General features: G+C 45.9%; 1 protein-coding gene across 1 annotated transcript in view; it reads left to right on the top strand.

The window, feature by feature from the left end:
* Ppm1h (protein phosphatase, Mg2+/Mn2+ dependent 1H) overlaps positions 1-19,144 on the top strand; it is a 259,006-nt gene that overhangs the window by 155,583 nt on the left and 84,279 nt on the right. The window lies entirely within an intron of this gene.

Raw genomic sequence — 19,144 nt, forward strand, 5'->3', positions numbered from 1 at the left:
AGAAGCCCAAACTCAAGTGTTCAAGGTGGGACACTTTTTTAAATTCTAATAAGCTTACATTTTATTTTATTTTATTTTATTTTATATGTGCTGTATTTCTTATAGAAAATCCAAATAGGCCAAAAAAAAAAAAAAAAAGGAAAAGAAAAGAAAAGAAAAAGAAGAAAAGTCCATAGTCTTACCCCCTCCCAAAGTCCTAGTAAGAATTTGAGGTGAGTAGGCTTTTCCTTAGTAAGCCCCTCCAAGAAATGGTGGTCCATGCACTCTTTTAAAACTTAGTTTGCGCCTTCCTTTATAAATAGCAGGTTATGTGGGAAAACAATGAAGCACATCTTAGTGACTTCAGAAAAGGAAGACAACATCCCCTTAGCTTGCCTTCCATAGCTGGGATATTCTTATGACCTTGGTTTTCTGCTCCTGCCTTCTTTGAAGATTTTCGCTACATGTCCTGTCTTTCTACATCCCCCTTCTGTCCCCTCTGCTGTCAGCTGCTGCCACATGACTTCCTGCATGGCGTAGAACTGTGTTCTTCCTGGCCCCTTTTGATTTGACTATGGTGTAACCACTGTGTTTGCACCATAGTTAAACCGCAAGTCAATGGGACCTAAGTTAGGGGCTATAAGTGAAGTAGGGACAGAATCATGTGGGCGTGACTGATCATGTGGTTGGAGTCCGTGTCTGTCTGTCAGAACCAGTGGAAGTCTTTTGGGCATTTCATTCTCTTCTATGGGAAAAAAAAAATAATGTATTCTATGATATGCCCACACTGCCACATTGCAGAGAGAAATTTCCTTACCTGTCAAGAAATGTTGAGCTCTGTAAGACCTCTGCCCAATAAGTTACACACACACACACACACACACACACACACACACACACATGCACTCAGTTTAAATATTTAAATAAAATATAGCCAGTATGGAGAATGGAGTAATTGCAGTTGTGTAGGCAGAAAGATGAAGTTTTTGGAGCTTTGGAAAAGCATATGTTCCCACAGACAAGGTACAGCAAACACTGATTATATTAACAGGCTGAGTTTGGGTTTAATTCCCCATAAATATGTGCTGCAGCTCATCTTTCCATCCCTTAGATTAGTGAAAAAAATTTAACTACAAATAAACACGCAAGCAGTGTAAATGCAGAAAGGCCACACACGCAGCGACCTCCCTTTGGTGAGAAAGCCATGGGTGAAGATGAATCCCACCCACACACTTGGCATCTGTGATTCATGTGAACTTTGAGGCCACCAGACCTCAAGGCAAAAATAGATACCCTTCAAAGGCCTTATAGCTTCCAAGAATTGTTCATGTGGTTGCCAAATGAACATGCCGGTTCCCATGATGGAGGGACAGAGGGAGGTCTCAGAGCTGCAGCAAAGGCTTCCGAGTGACTCCCACCCAACACAAGAAAGTGTGAACTGTTTTGTTTGTGTTTGGAAGATGTGACTGTAGATTTGTAGTGTGTGATTTATGGCGTGTGTGTGTGTGTGTGTGAGAGAGAGAGAGAGAAAGAGAGACAGAGACAGAGACAGAGACAGAGACAGAGACAGAGAGACAGAGACAGACCATAGATTTGTGGTGTGTGTGACTGTATATTTGTGTGTGTCTGTGTGAGTCTGTGTGTCTGTGTGTGTGTGTGTGTGTGTGAGAGAGAGAGAGAGAGAGACTAGATTTATGGCATATGTGTGTGTGTGTGACTTTGGATTTGTGGTGTGTGTATGTGTGTACATTTGTGGGCTGTGTGTGACTGTATATTTGTGTGTGTGAGAGAGAGAGAAAGACAAGAGACAGAGATAGAGAAAGAGAGAAAGAGAGAGAGAGACTGTAGATTTGCAGCATGTGTGTATGTATGTGTGACCATAGATTTGTTGGGGGTATACATGTGTGTGTGTGTACATGTGTATATATGTGTATGTGCATGCACATATATGTATCAAGGCCAGAGGTCAATGTTGCTTCTCTTCCTCCATCACTACCTACCGTATTGTTTTCCGAAAGAATCTCTCACTGACTCTGGAGCTCTCTTGCTAATTAGCTAGGCTGGCTGGTTGGCTGGCAAATCCCAGGAATCCTCTTGTCTCTGCCTCCAGGGCATCGAGATTACAGATGTGTGCTGGGGGTTCAAACTCGGCTCCTCCCGCATGCGTCTCACCAACTGAGCCATCCTTTAAAAACTCCATTTTGTTGTATTTTTCAATTCTTTTAATGTTGCTTGGATTTGAACCCCAGGCTTTGCAAATGACAGGTAAAAACAGTCTGCCACTGAGCTACATCCCCTAGAGGGCTCTGGAGCCCGGTGTGGGAGGAGAGACCTCCAGTAATGTGGTTCTAAGGAGATCCTTGGAGCTTTAGCCTTGTCCCCTAGAGGAGAACTTGGGTCTCCTAGGTCATCCTGGCTTTAGGATGGCATGTTTGGGCTTTCATTTGCTAGGTTGTGTCTTCTCTTGGTGAATTTATATCATTGGTGATTTTCCTTTTCTTCCTTAGTTCTTGTGAAATGTTCAGCTGTGGGTTTATTCTCCTCTTACGCTTTGAGGGAAACATTGAGATTTTAAGTAATTCGTTGTCAAGAACTTAAGATTTTCTATTTTTTTTTTTGGATGTGCTAGTCCATAGTCTAATCCACCACACACACACACACACACACACGCATGCGCGCACACACACACACACCCACCAGTTCTTATGTTTAAATATTACATGATCACCATTCCATGGGAGTTAAGCCAGGCCTGAATTAAACCTAGCAAAAGCAAAAACTTATCAAAATTGGTCACAATTGGTTTTATTGATAATATCCTTCTGCCTTGTGCTATCCCCTCAGAACTAGTTCAGACATACAGGCCAACCTCATGATTCACCAGAGGAAGCGGAGGCTTGGGATTGAGCGGCAATGCAGCTGCAGTATCGCACTGCCAGACGGTGCCCATGGTCCCTATTCTACCAAGGCCACTTCATAGATTACATCACCCTTGAGGTTTCTGTTTCTTATGGTTCCCCGACCGTTCCCATCTCACTTTCCATCTGGATCCATCACATCACTAAATATTTGTGTAAGCTCTGGATGAAATCTGGGGAAATATTTCTTTCTTTCTGTTTCCCCTCTAAGCCCTTGGGGGTGACTCTTCTTGGCTTTGGCTACATCTTGGCTGACATCACAGTCACCTGGGTTCTAGTTAAAAGGGATGTTAGTCTTCATTTCCCCCTCCCTTTCTTCTCATCTCCGCAGCTCACAAAAGCAGCCATTCCAATGGGTTTTTGTTGGCTTGTGAGCTCTTCTTTTTGGTTTTTCGAGACAGGGTTTCTCTTTGTAGCCCTGGCTGTCCTGGAACTCATTTTGTAGACCAAGCTGGCCTCGAACTCAGAAATCTGCCTGCTTTTGCCTCCTAAATTCTGGGATTAAAGGCGTGCACCACCACTGCCCTGCCAGGGAGCTCTTGAGAAAGGTTGGTTAATTGTGTGTGTGTGTGTGTGTGTGTGTGTGTGTGTGTGTGTGTGTGTGTGTGTGCTTTATTATCAATTTGCAGAGCTAGGGATGGAACTAGTTCCCTAGGCAGACACTCACCTATGAGCTACCGTGCAGCCAGCCAGGTACCCACCGTCTCCACTCCTTCATTACCACCACCCTTTCCCCAGCAGCGTCCCGTTAGTCCCACTGAGATCTTGCTGCCCACCCCTTCCCTTCCTCCCTCTTTCCTTTACCTGAGATGTCCGTGTCAGATCTCGCCAGCTCAGCTGACTCAATATTGCCTAGTGTGAATCCCTCGTTTATAGATGAGCACACCCTTTTTGGGAATTTGTATCATACATTTATACGCATAAGTATATTTCATAAAACATGTTTCCTATTTAAAAGCCACCTTATTGGTATATGGGGCATGTATATCGTTTGCACGCAGTTTTTAAAATACAATCAAGGAAAGAAACACATCTTATTCTTACCACAAAACATGAGGACCCCCCCCCCTTACACCAGATTGTCTTTTCATTATCAAAAGACACCCATCATGGCCCTTCCCAGGCTATCTGGTCTCTCAAGTAAATATCCCTACTTTCCATCAGGTAGACTTAAACTATTTGAGTCCCTCACTATGGGTTCTCTGTCCCAAGCCCTGTTCTTATGGTTTTTCCAGGTCAAACCCAGAATCCCTTGGAACCAAAAGAACTCATGTCCACCATATCAAAAAGACAGTTTTCAAGCCTCCAATACTTCCAAGAACAACCTTGCCACAGACTCAAGCCACAGTTCTCTCGTGCATCTAAAGGCTTTAGTTTTGTGACCCATCCAGCTGCTTTTAAATCCGCTTGTTTTTAGTTATCCTTGCTCTCATTCTCCATTGCCAAGCACAGATCCTGAAAGACTCAGCTGGTTTCTAAAGTTCAGACAGTGCCTGTAGCATTTCTCTTGCTCTGGGTAAGAGGAAAGCATTGGGGGGAAGGCATTGGGAAGGACAGGACCTGGTGTCTCTGAGGACCACACAGACCACAGTGATGCTGTTTTTCTAATAGCACAGAAGCCTTTGTTTAATGATCTACACTGACTGTTCTCTCAGATGGGTGTCAAGCCTGCCCTCCATAGTTTGTATACTCCACGGTTGTCTTTACTGAAAGCTGGATGTGGTTTGCCTGCATATCGTCTCTGGGTACACCACTTCCCTGTCATTCTCCTATATCCCTCACAGCACAGTGACAGCCCTCAATCTGGGTTTTTTTTTTTTTTTTTTTTTTTTGATCCCTTTTTTTTTTTTTTTTGATCCCTAAGAGGTCATCTGTGGAAGCGAAGTGATTTGATCCTTTAATTGTGGCATGTTCTTTCTCTGTTCTCATCTGTCCTGGGTTTCAGCTCTACTTCTAGCCATTTGCGCCCACCCTCCTTGTGACAGAGAGGCTAGGAAATAAAATGGCCCTGCGTTGTCAGCCCCCAGCATCACAGCTCTGCTCTCCGGCGTCTAATTAGTCTCTTCTCCAATCACATCAGATCTTCAGATGCGACGGGAGAAGGTCATACGTGTTGTCTGTGCTGTGTCTGTAAGGATGCATCTATTTTGGCTTTACCTTGTGAGTGTTTTTTTTGTTAGGTTGGTATCACTGTATCCTTAGCCAGTTTCCCGTTAGAAGTGACAGGGTCTTCAGATAGCCCCACACTAGTATTCTGAGTGATTGCACATGGTGAAAGCGTATTGCCTGGAACGTTTCCCCCCACCTTCCCACTTGTAAATGTCAAAGATGTTCCTGTGTGTGAAACCTTCCCACTAGGAAGGCAGTCAGGCAACAACATTCTACAGAGACAAGTGGAAACTCACTCTGGCTTCTGGAAGGTCAAGGGGGGGATATAAAGATCTGTGAAGTTGAGATGCGAAAACTCTAGATTTTCAAATGTGTTCTGGACCCCGCCTGCTAAGCTAAAAAGCCAACCAGGGAATCATGGATGGACTGGGCAGAGGAGCACATCCTATGCGTGATAAATTCATTCTTTAAATCCCAGGAGTCGGTCACAGGGAGCCAGACTACGACCTGTCAGTATCTTTTATCTAAATTGAAATCAGATCCAAGATCTAGGACTAGGATCACCCGTTTGCCTCTTTTCCTCTGATCCTAGTGACAGAGAATTGCTCTAGAGAAATAGTGAACACGCACGAAATGAATAAGAACCCCCCTCCCCAAGCTTCCAGACAGCAGGTGCTTTGCACACCTACGCCCTCTTACCGGACAAACTCAAGAAGAGACAGAATGATGGAAGCAAAAGAGGAACAGGAAGAGGTGGCCTGGCTTTGCCCAGGCAGTCCCATCCCTAGTCTCGGATCCCTTTATCTCTACTTATACATCTCAGAAAAGAAAGTGAGTCAGAGGGACAGCCTGGTGGAGCCTTTTCCCAAAGGGGAACAACCCTGGTCTTTTCATCTCATGAGGCCTCAGCAGTCAGAGACAAGATAAAACCCACTATGGTGGTAGTGGCTTCTTCCTTCCTTCCTTTCTTCCTTTCTTCCTTCCTTCCTCTCTCCCTCCCTCTTTCCCTTCCTCCCTCCCTTTCTTCCCTGTTTCCTTTCTTTCTTTTTTTCATTTCTTTTGGTTTTGTGTTCGCTTTTGAGATAGAGTCTGTCTACATAAATAACCCTGGTTGCCCTGCAACTTGTCATACAGACCAGCCAGCTTCAGGCTCACCTGCCTCTGCCTCCCAAGTGCTGGCATTAAAAGCATGCAGCTCTGGGCCCAGGTGCAAGCCCTCAGTGTTGTCCACCATGTAGACATAACAATCCCTAAATCTTTTTCCAGCTTTGACCTCACTCCTGGGCCACGCTCCACCTCACCAACTGGGCATTTGCTAGCCATCCCACCTGGCTTCAGCCTCATGCCCTGAGTAACACGTGCCCAGAACACACGGTTCCCCCTCCAGCCTGGCTGGCCTTCCATGCCCCTGTGGCGCATGGCACCATCTCCCAGGTGAGAACTAGCTCCACGTCTTGGGCCTTTTTCTCGTTTACTTCCCACCCTGAAAGGGGGAGGCACATATGTTGTTTCTAAGAGATTTTTGTTTCCTAGACATATTCCAGCTCATTTCTCATGTTCCACTGCACATGTTCATACATGTTCCCACAGAGACTCCAGTGCACTTGTTCATATATGTTCCCACAGAGACTCCAGTGCACATGCTCATACATGTTTCTACAGAGACCCCAGTATACATGTTCATACATGTTCCCACAGAGACTCCTGTGTACATGTTCATACATGTTCCCACAGAGACTCCAGTGTAAATGTTCATACATGTTCCCACAGAGACTCCAGTGTACATGTTCATACATGTTCCTACAGAGACTCCAGTATACATGTTCATAGCCCCACCATTCACAAGAGCAAGAAGAAAGGGAGGGAACAGGGAAGGACCCAGTGGCTGTCAAATAATAAATGGTTAAGCACACTGTGGCGTAGTCTTATGATGGATAATCACTCGGCCATGAGGAGGAGGAAAGCCGGGCTGCACGCTGTAATATGGATGAACCTTGAGAACATACACGTGGTGACTGGAACTATTAATAAAAACCACATATTATACAAGTCCGTTTATATTTTATGTCCCGAGTACATCAATCCATAGAGACAGAAAGTAGATTAGTGGTTAGCAGAGCTAGAGAGAAGGAAAATGAAGAGCGATTTCTAACTCCTGCAAAGAATGACTCTTTTGAGGCGAGAGAATATGTCCTAGAGATTGAAAAACAGTGAGAGTCATTCAATCTTGTGAGTATACAAAAGCCTACTGAAATATATATTTCACCAGGTGGGTTCTGTGGATTGAAACATAACAAACTACTCCAAACGTTAATATACAGTTGGGCCTTTGACTGTTTTTCCAGTAGTAAGCACCATGAAAACTTTAATGTCTTAAGGCTTTGCCTTCGCCCCAGTCTGGAAAATTTTGTGCCAGTGCATTGGATTTGCATGTTGCTGCCATAGCAAAATGTTTGTACAAAGGAGCTGAATGGTGACATTGAAAAATGGTGCTAGGGGTACAGACACAAGGTGGGTGGCTTGTGGAAAAAAAGGGGAGCATGGGCTCAGTTATTCCCCTATGACTGGCCCGCCTATCTTTGCTCCTGCAAAACGTTCCCCTTGTCCATTTCTTATGGGCATGTTTGCTGAGGAACTTGTGTATTTAAGGGTGTTTTTTATATATATATATAAATAAGTCATCATATTTGCACACTGCCTCAGTAACCACCCTGAAAATGGAATGACTAGGAATACACCCAAACCAGTTCTGAGCTCCTGGGATGGTGGCCTTTTCCTGTCAGCTATTTTTGGTACCTCTAATTAGCGTGTGCAGCCTGGCTGTCCTCTGGCAGGGGCAACCCCGTCAGCTGCCCTGCTTTTTCTCCCAGAAACAAATCTCTAGTGCTTGCGAAGAGACAGCTGCTTCTGCCGCACCAGGGCAGGGTCTGGCGCTTCAGGACAGAATGGATGCCCTCCCCTCCTGCCTTGGGATTGACATACACTGTCAAAGAGGGTTTTCTAAACGGTTTCTCTCTGTCGCCTTGGTCTAGCTTTTCCTCCTCCATTCTGAAAACGTGTGGTTTGATGTTGTGTTGCAGATCACTTTCGGTTGAAAAGTGTGTAATGGAACCAGGCCATCCCATAAATACAATACTCTTCACAGAGTCACAGGTGCCTTCCGTATGTGACTCTGCCTTCCAAGGAGACAGTTGACAATGGTGACATTATATCTGGGGCCTGGCTCAGTAAGGGATTCCTTGTTCTTTTTGACTTAAGGGAGGTACAAAGGGTGGCTTCTGAATTTGGTTGTACTTATTAGAATCTAAATTGTGGTGGTTTCCACCTGCTGAGAAGTAAGGGCTGAAGTACTCCAACGGGCATCTCCCTACCCTACTTGAGTCAGGCTTCCTTCCCAGAGAGCTGCAGTTTAGAACAGAAAAACACCCAAGAGTGCCCAAACCCCACCCCTTCCTTTCAGAACAAAGACACCAAGACTCCCAGTTAGGCGAGGAAGTGAAGAAGATCAAGAAATTCTGCCTTCCAAGCCAAGGTCATCTCCTCTCCAGCACACACCACCAGTCACTCAGACATACCTGAGTTTTCCCCAAACCCTGAATTTACTGTGGTACAGACTGTAATCCCAGCTACTCAGGAGGCTGAGGCAGGAGGATTGCAAGTTGAGTGACAGTTTGGGTTGCAGAGTAAGTTCAAGGCCAGCCTGGGAAACTTAGCAAGATCTTGTCTCAAAATACATTAAAAAAAAAAAAAAAAAGGTAAAATGGGCTGAAATGTAGCTTACTGGTCGAGCTCTTGTCTAGCACATGTGAGACTCTACATTCACCACCACCACAACCAAAGGTGCAGGTGGGGATAAGGGACTGCATACAGTAGAACCTTCCACCAGCACAGTTATAGCTACACACATTTAAGTGCACATAGGTAGGTCTGTGATGCAGGGGCATGGCTGTATGATTTGTGCATGGCCTGGTGATTTGTAGTGGCAGTCGGTGAATTTCTGTCCTATAATGATTCCTTCAGACCGCAACCTCATGACATTTGGCTGTCTGGCAACCCCCATGGCCAGAGGAGGAATCCAGGTACGACAAACCAAAACAGTTGGGTCTAAATGATAACTTCCAGCATGAACTGACCCTTGTGCTTTGTCTTGCTTGGAGGGTTGGAATGCCTCTTGCTCTGTGGACACTAGAATCTTACACACCATTACCTGTTCTTTGGACCAACAACCTGGCCATTTTAGACTCTTTTCCCATACCTACTCTATAGAGAAATGACTTCTAAATTGGTCACACGTACACACACACAATTCACATGCACACATCCATACACATGCATGAGCATACACATGTACACACGTGCATACATATACATGTATACACTCACATATACACATGCATGCACTCACACATATACATGCAGGCACTCACATATACATATGCACACACATACACACATGCACACACTCACATATGTACATGTATGCACATGCATGTATGAACATACACATGTACACATACATACACATATGCATGCAGGCACTCACATATGCATATGCACGCACATACATGTACACATGCATGTGTACACACACACACACCTTGTTTTGAAGCTGACAGGTAGGGCACTTAGTAAGTGTTGCATGACACATTTTATTTGTAGAATCATTTGATTGCAAGCTGGGTGTAATGTGACTCTAATTTGAGGGGCTAGGAGGTGATACACTCTGGAATATGCTCCGCAAGAAGGCATAGCACAGATGCTGGGCTTCCTCAGACTTCAGAAACCCCTTAGAGGACTCCTGCATCTGCCCTGCTCCATTCTCCCTGCCTCTTCTATGAACTCTCTCCTTGCTAGGACTTCCTTGAATCTGGAGGTTTTGTTCTTTCTGTAGCTTATTAGGAGATCTGCAACTGACCAAGGCAACTTCTCAATGAAGGTTAGAAGGGAGCCAGTCTTCAGACCCCATAGCACCCTGGGAGGTGAGGGGCAGCTGCCCTGTTGGTGACACTTCACATATACCTAACTTAGACTCACCCCTCAATATCCAGTGGGATGGACCCTAGGTCAGCCCCACAAGATACTCAAATCTGAGCATGGTCAAGCCCCTTATGTGTAATCCTGTGCACACCCTCTGTATACTTTAAATCCCTACACTATTTATAATATCTAAATGCTGTATGAATAGTTCCTGTGCTGTGTTGTGTCAGGAACAGCGCGGCAAGAACAAAGTCTGCACGTGTGCAGTCCAGACACACCTCCTCCGTCAGAATGTGCCTGATCCACAGCTGACTGGGTCTGTGGAAACAGAAACTATGGATGCAACACAGAAGGCCAACTGTACACAGCACTTCTGCTTGCCCTGGAGCAAGGGAAATAGCTTCTAAGTGATGAAAGTATAACTTGTGCCATTTGGGACCTCCCAGTGAGATGCCCCATGGGCAAGGAGTAGCAATAACTGAGTAGAAAGATGGCTTTCTTTTGTTTTGCTTTATTCACATTACCAAAGAAACTGCTCTGTAACCACTGGTTAAGTCACGGATATGTGCTCCCCAGAAGGAATGACCTTAGATCCCCAGAAGGAATTTTAATCAGCCCAGCACAGAACCCTCAGGCTAGGCAGTCATGACTGTAGAAGCCCCTCTTGGCTGAGGTTGAGAGCCAACCACAAGCAGACGGTCACCAGTTAATCTTTCAGACTTTCTTTCTGTACTGGTTTTTGCTTGCTTTGTTTGTTCTGAACCCACTCTTGGGAAGTCCTCGTCTAAAACACAGCAATGGAGAAAACTACAGACACTTGCAGGCTTGACCCGTTCATATTTTTATAACAAAGTTTGGCTTCTAGCGTCTCAGTTCACGGCTCTTGATAAATTCTTTCTCATTTGTGCCTAAATGCCAAGAAATTTGAAGTGCGTGGGTGGACACTGGACAGAACCTGTGGCCTGGCACTTGCAGCACACAGATTCTAGAGACTGATAGCTTTGCAGGATGGCTGAATATGAAGACGGAGTGATAGGCCGTCAGATCTGAACAGAAACTTCTCTTGAGTTTACAAGAGGAGGACACTCCCGGTTACAGTCTAATACGTAAAGGACAATTAGCCATGTACCCCATATCTGTTCCTCTCCCATGGCTCATCCAAATGTAATTATACTCTCAAGGACACTGTCATCATCAGGACTTTGCTCACTAGACAAAGTCCTGCAGGTGAGAGGAAAGAACAGAACTTAGCCGGCTCATGGTCCCCCATTGGGCAATGTCCAGGCTGGCATCAGTAGAGGGTCTACCAGCTGATACAGAGAGAGCTGGCCACTAGCTGGAGGAGAACTCAGAAGCCAGGTACTCAGAACTAACAGCTCCTGACACTTTACTGAGCAAGGGCTGGGAGGTGAAAGGTAGAAGCCAGAGGACGAGAAGCGGTAAATTACAGAATTGGTACAGAGATGTATCTCAGCTCCATTAAGTTTAGGGTGCAGGGATGCAGGAGCAGGTTCATGAACAAAGTGCTCCGAGATCACTGTGCACCAGCTCGGGCACTGAAGCTTGGCAAGGAGAGCCTGCAGCCCAAGCCTCCACAGTTGCCTATGGCCCAACCTGAAGTTAGACTCTATGTAGGGAGAAATGTGAACATAGTTTCTGCTGTCACAAGACACGAGTATCTATACATTACTCAGCAGCTCACTTTTCTTACTTACTTTGTCAAAACTGCCTCTGGGTTATAGAACATCTACTTCATTCTGTTTTTATTAAAAAATGACCGTGTCCAAACCAACACATTCAGCAGTTCCTCTCGTGACATTCACGCTGTTTCCAGTCTTGGCCACGAGAAGTAACGTCGGTGTTGGAGTTCTTCTCTGTGTGCATCCTGTGCACCGTCTTTGAGTCTTTTCGGCTATATTCCCCAAAGCGAGCTGGCTAAAGCACTGAATGTGTAACTATAATTTTATCGTTTTTTAGATATGTAACCATTTCCATTAATTATGAGAATAACTGTTTTTACCCCCATTGAGACTATAGAATACTGATTTTTTTTACATGTTTTCCAACATTACTTTGATTTTCATATGCCATTTCCCATCCTCTTGAGTGCTCAGTCTTTTCATGGATTTATCCAGTGTCTGAAATTTGTACTATGGTTGTGTCCTGATCTACTCTCATTGGGACTTATTTTGTCCTGTTTTTCTTTCCTTTCCCTGGTTTGTCAAGTGCCTTCTGGGGCTTTGGTCAGTCCCACTCTGAGGACAGACATCACGGTCACACTGGTGTGAGCTTGAACAGCGTTGACAGTGAGATCTCCCTATGAGAAATCATAAAATCAAATGGCTGTTTGAAATGAGTGTCCCCGCTCCCTTTCTTGTTCCCTTTTGACTGCCTAAATATTTTCACTTGTAGAAGCGGTAAGAAGTGGGTGTTTTCATTCTCAAATATAACCTTGGGAGACTGAAGACACAGGGCTTTCTGGAACCCGTTCTCTGAACTCAAAATTCCCTGCGGAGTAGATCGCCTTCATCCTCTCGTGTGCCTAGTATTTGGTAGGGGAGGGTGTCACCGCCCAGCTGACTCATAAGAACTTACTATTAAACCTGACCACCCAGCACGCCATAGATAATCTCGACCCTACAGCAAAAAGACAGATTTCAAGCCATGTCTGTAAATGACAGACTGACTTTAACATGGGGAAGATGTTTAAGGACCGTTCTTTCTGTAGGAGTAGAAATCTCTAGAAGTTTCTCACTTATAAATCCACTAAATGGGATAGGTAAAGGGAGAATCCCCTAAAATCTGACCACATCTGTCACCACGGGGCCAGGCTTAAGGCTCTAGGTCAGTGGTTCTCGACTTTCTGATGCTGCGACCCTATAATGCAGTTCTTCACGTGGTGACCCCAACCATAAAATCATGGTTGGCACTACTTCATAACTGTAATGTCGCTACTGCTATGAACTGCGATGTTAATATCTGATGTGCAGGATATCTGTGAAAGGGCCATTTGGCCCCCAGAGGAGATGCACCGGCTGAGAACCCCTGCTCTAGAAGGGACTCAGGAGGCCCCGCTCTCCTTGGCCTTCATTGCTCCTTCAGCTTTTCTTCTGGTTTGATTTTGATTTTAAGGAAATCGTCTTGTAAAATAATAAAGAAGATATCAAAGTTCGGGGCTTATGACCAGAGACTGTAGCTTCGGTTCCGGCATCCTCTGCTTTATTGATTGTGGAGAATGAGATTTTCCAGTCTTCGCACCCACTCTGGCATTTTAATCCCAAGATCAGAGGGATGAAAGGGAGAGATATCAAAGGGAAGTCACACGTTACATAGGAAGGGGCACCTCAGTGTGGGGACTGGATGGGTTGGCAGCCAAACACTAACTAACCTATGGGGGTGTCGTAAAGGAAGAATGTTGTGGTTCAAACAGAAAGCGGGTCTTGTGTGTCTGATGGAGTTTAGATATGCTTGCCGACCCAAGGGAGCAATGGGTGAGCTGTAGCATGGATGCACTTGGAGGGATGCAGATACTCGTGGGAGTTTGAGATTTACAGCCTCAGCAATGATAGCCATGCAGGCCTGACATCGCCTTGTAAAATCTTTGGCAAGACGTAGATTTTATAACTGTATGTTACATTTTTATCTACTTTGTGTGCACGCATGCACAGCATATGGAGGAGAGCAGGCCATAGCACACAGGACAGTTTTCAAGAGGCAGTCCCAGGAATGGAATTGGCAGAAAGCAACTCCAGCTGCTTGGCTGTTTCACAGCTCAGACTGCACAATTAGTGATGTTCTTCCAAAGAAAACGGTTGGTTAGGGCTTTGTGTCTGGATATTTTCGCCCAAGTCCAGATCACACTCTAGTTCTATAGTTGCTTGTCCCTAAGTAGACGGTTGTGTTCTGTCACATACCAGACACTGGACACTTAGGGAAAGTGACCAAGCTCTACCTGGAAAATATCCTCATTGTGTACTTAGAAACATCACTGAAACCAGCGAATGCATTTGGGACTGGTAAGGAGGATGGTGGGAGGCATTCTGAGCCGACTTTCACATACGTGGGCCATTGAGAGATCTGAGAGGAATAGAAAGAGCAAGGTAAACACCAGAAATAGAGGCAGGAACCAGATGGTGGGAGAAAATGGAAATGCCAGGAAAGGAAGGGGATATCACACGTCAACAACGATGCTTTAAAACTGCCTTGTGAGCCAGGTGTGGTGACGTGTGCCTGTGCTCCCAGCACATGAGAGACCAAGGCAGGAAGATCATAAGTTGTAAGCCTACCTGGGCTACACAGCAAGACTTTACGTGTGTGTGTGTGTGTGTGTGTGTGTGTGTGTGTGTGTGTGTGTATGTGAGCACGCACACACATACATACCAATTATTTGGTTGTGTTCTGTCTTATTCTTGCTTGTGAGTATACTGTAGCTGTCATCAGACACACCAGAAGAGGGCACCGGATCCCATTACAGATGGCTGTGAGCCACCATGTGGTTGCTGAGATTTCAACTCAGGACCTCTGGAAGAGCAGTCAGTGTTCTTAACTGCTGAGCCATCTCTCCTGCCCTTTTGTATCCCGAGCTTTTGTTCCCGCCAGCAAGAACACACTCGGGGCAACCAGAATCTTCTGCAGCAAAGAGCTTTATTGCTTCTTCAAGAGGGAAGACCCCGACCCCAGAAAATGGAGTCGCTTATATAGCCCTCAGCCATGGCGTTTCAGCACCTGATGTGGTGTGTCAGCTCCTGATTCGTTGCTCGCCCATCACCCCATTACTACGTCTCGAGATGGGCAGTGACTAGGCGTGAGTTCACTCTTGAACCTGCGTACAAGGCTTGTTTACTAGTTAGGCACAGCGGAGGCCGGCGCCATCTTATAATGGTGATTGCTCATGGCACGGCTCTCCACACTTTTGTCTTATTCTTGTAGAATCCAAAATTAATACCAAAACAATGAAGTAGATAGAGGTGCCAGAGGCTGGGAAGGATGGGGAAAGGGAGAGGGAGAGGGGGACATGGGTGAAACCAGACAGGAGTCTGCTCTGATGTTCGGTAACACAGCAAGGTAAGGCTGTTTCAGGACATTGTATATTTAGATCACTAAATGACCGTGACTAAGCCTGGCATGATGGAGCACACCTTTTAATCCCGGCATTGAGGAGGCAGAGGCAAGTGGATCTCTCTGAGTTCCATGAGTCTGGTCGATATACCAAGTTCCAGTACAAACAGGACTACATAGACCTTGGAGAGGGGGGTAGTGTTCCCATCCCAAAGAAGGGATAGGTGGTAAAACTGGCAGATCTGCCAGTTAGCCTGTAATCTTCAATATTTACAGCTATTGGTGCTCATACCTCATACATGTACATACTTATTTTTTAATTTTTTTTTAAAAGCCCACTTGTATTCATGGGTAGGAAGTGGGCAGAATTGGTGGCTGTTTCGAGGCTAAAGCACAACAGAGATGGGCTGGCTGCAAAGACAACCTGCAATCTCAGTACATACTCACGTCATGTAATCACTCAGCAAATGTCACTATCGGGGCCATCTTTGTGGGCACGTGAACCAGTGGTCATGCAAAACCCCACTATCAGAAGGATGTCACATTTGCTTTAGTGCCCTGATCCTGCCATCTCGATGTTTCCAATTCTGTGCATGTGTGAGTTTGAACATACATGTTCGTATGTGTATGTGCATATGTGCCTGGTACCTTTCTCTGCTGCCTCCCTTCCTTCTTGTTGTTCCTTTATGTTTATTTTACATATATGGATGCTTTGCCTGCATGCAGATCTGCATAGCATGTGTTTAAAGTGCACAAAGGGGGACAAGAGAGGGTGTCAGGTCCTCTGGAACTGGAGTTAAAGACCTCTGTGCGCCTCCATGTGGGTTTGAGGACCCGGTCCTCTGGAAGAGTAGCCATTGTTCTTAACTGGTAAGCCTCTCCTGCCTATCTTTCTTTTCTTTTCTTTTCTTTTCTTTTCTTTTCTTTTCTTTTCTTTTCTTTTCTTTTCTTTTCTTTCCTTTTCTTTTCTTTTCTTTTTTCTTTTCTGATAGGGTCTTTGCTGAACCTGGAACCCAACCGTTTGGCTGCCAAGTAAGCTCCTAGGATCTTCTTGTCCCCACTCTTGTCAGCTCTGAGGTGACAAATTCACACTGTGATGCTGGCTGTTTTACATGGGTGCTGGGGACCAAGCCTCCATGGCACAAACTTTATTGACTCAGCTGTTTTCCCAGCCCCAAGTTTTCAATTTTTAAACAAGGGGTCCTGTGACTATATTTTGCACTGGCCTCTGAAATTATAAAACCAGTTCCACATGCAATTGCCTGATGCTGTGTGCTGGGCTGGGGAAATGACGTTGGTTAAGTCAAGCGTGATTGTTATAGGAAGGAACTCACTGGCTCACATGGAAGCTACGCAGGTCCTCTGTCTAGGGATGAATCACAGGCAAAAAGAACACGGAAGAGGGAGCCTGGCTGGCTTTACGATAAAGGACAAGGAAAGGAGATTGCCTAGGAGCAAGAAGAGTTCCTAGAGTTAGAGGAGAGGTGTAAAAAACCAGCAGGAAGCAGTCCTAAGAACCAGGGCTGGGTTCAGATGCTACCAGGGGATTCAGAACAATGGCGTATCCCCGTAGAGATCCTATAGACCAGTGGTTCTCAATTTTTCTAATGGCACAACCTGTTGGTACAGTTCCTCATGTCGTGGTGACCTCCGACTGTAACATGATTTCACTGCCACTTTGTAACTTTGTGACTTTGCTACTGGTATGATCCATAATGTAAGTCTCTGATATGCAGGATGTCTGACGTATGACCCTTGAGCATGTCATGACCCAGTGGTTGCGGACCACTGCTGTGCGCTGTGTTGGCAGCAGCTGAGTGAAGGGGGAGACAAGATGTGTATTCAGCACTGTTTGAGAGGCCAGTGGGCAGAGAAGAAGTGGAGACATTGAGTGTGTGTGGTGGCTGTTAATGTACTATACAGCTCAGCAGAAGAGGACACTCTCCGGTGGGCCCTGGACTAACACAGTGTTGAGTTGGCTTTCGGTTCATTTTGGGGGCTTTGAGCACTCTCTTTTGAGCGTGGTTTTATACCGTGGCAGAGAGGATGAGTGGAGAGAGAAGTTGACAATCCAGGAATGGAAACAGTGATGTTGGGAGAGTTCTGAGTTGATGCTTGGGCAGACCAGCAAGAAAAGATGAGAACGGGAACTGGCCACTTTCCAGTCCGAGGGCTCTCTTATCTGTAACGTCAAGTCTGCTAATACTTGACTGAACAAATGCTACCTCTTGGGTTCTCTCTCTCTCTCTCTCTCTCTCTCTCTCTCTCTCTCTCTCTCTCTCTCTCTCTCTCTCTTCCTCGGGTCCGAAGAAACTCCCTGGGACTTCCCTTACCTGCTGTCTTATTCAAAAAACTATTGACGAGGTGCCTGCTCTGTGGTCTGCACAGTGGTGAGAAGCTCACACTTGACCCTTGACCTCCTGATATACTTAGGATCTGTCTGGGAGGCCACACAGGCTTCTCCGGGATGGAGGTTAGGGAGACAAGACCAAATGATCCTTATACCTTCCTCTTTGGGGAGTCTGACACCCCAACCTATCCCTCCTTTTGCTCACTATCCTTTCCTCCCTTCCCACATATCTGGCTCACGGGACACAATCAGATGAGATCTGGGGGCCAGGAAGAAAAGCAGAGATAGACTAGCAAATATTAAGCAATACTTGGGGGAAAGACGCTGGGGAATGCATTGCATAGCAAATTCCATTCCAGCCGCAGGGAGCCTGGGCTCTACACTGAGATAAGGTCTTAAGCTAGGCTTCCGGCCCATTTGCCTCTTTCATGTTCCCCAAATTCCAACATCCTCTGTCACAGCCCTTGCTCATTATGATAGCTCTTTCCCACTGGTAATTAAGATAAAGATTGTATGCAGTAATGCACAGGGGCCTGTGAGTGGTGGGGAGGATGGCTGTACTTACAAACATCTGCTAGTTTTTTTCTAAGAAGAACTCTTTATCACATGTTTAGGGAATAAAAGACGCGGGAAGGAGCGTCACAGCAATAGACGCCTTTCCAGAATGAGATCCCCCTAACCATTCCTGTTTCCAAAGCCAGAAATTCCCTAAAGGCTCCAATCTCTTTTGTGGTCCCAATCTGTACGCCTCCACTGGCTCCTATGATGGGAGCCAATGGGACACAGATGGCAAGGAGTCAAAGAGGGGGTCACAACCAATAAAGCCACTCAGGAGGGAGAGTGGCTCTCCAAGGTCACGCTGCTAGAGAGTGTTCCTCGGAGCTCAGGGAAGACTCTTGACAGATTCATTGGTCTCCACTCGAAAGCATGTGAGTCGGGAAATCTGGGGACACAGTTCGGTGGTGACACAGTTCAGTGGTGTTTACCTAGCATACACAAGGCTCTCAATTCAATCCCCAGTACCAGAGTATAAAATGAGCTAGGAGGTTTGTCAGGGCTAAGGTTCCCCAGTGCCAGAGAGCTGTGAACTTAGTACAACATGTCATTTCCCCAAGCCAGTTCCATTTGTCATAGACACAGCCACCTTCTGCCACGACCAACCACTGGAAATGGGCTGTCGGGTACCACTTCGGGGAGTTGGGATTATGTCTTGGTGATAGAACGACTCTCTGCTGTGTATGAGGCCCTAAGGTCAGTCCCTACAGTGCAAGGTCTGAGCACAGAGGACAGGAAGCAGCCATGGAGGGAGACTCAGGAAAGGCCCCTCACGGCTGTCGATCCTGCAGCCTTACTATAGGTATCTCCCTGGTGATGAGAGGGCAGAGACTCTTGGGCAGATTTTTTGGAGTGTATGAAGTTTATAATGGTAAGGTTGGCTGTTTCTCGACCCCAGCTTATAAGCTTAGAAACTGTAGTCTAGGCCAGAAAAGCCAGCTTCTAATGTGTTTGGGAAGTGCTTGGGAACCTAATTACAGCGACAGTTCTGGTAGGAAGGCTGGAGTAGAGCCCGAGACTGCATTTTCTTCCGTGTTCCCAAGTGAGGCTAGTGCTGCTGCTCACTGATCCTTGAAGTCCCAAGAGTCTAGATTTGTGGAGCTGCCCAAGTACGTCAGATACAAGCCACATCAGGCGACGTCAGGCTGCACAGCATTATAAATGTTGTTCTCGTTTGTTTGTTTTTTTTTTTTTTTTT

This window comes from Mus caroli, chromosome 10 (genome assembly GCF_900094665.2).
Source record: "Mus caroli chromosome 10, CAROLI_EIJ_v1.1, whole genome shotgun sequence".
NCBI classification, from domain to species: Eukaryota; Metazoa; Chordata; class Mammalia; order Rodentia; family Muridae; genus Mus; species Mus caroli.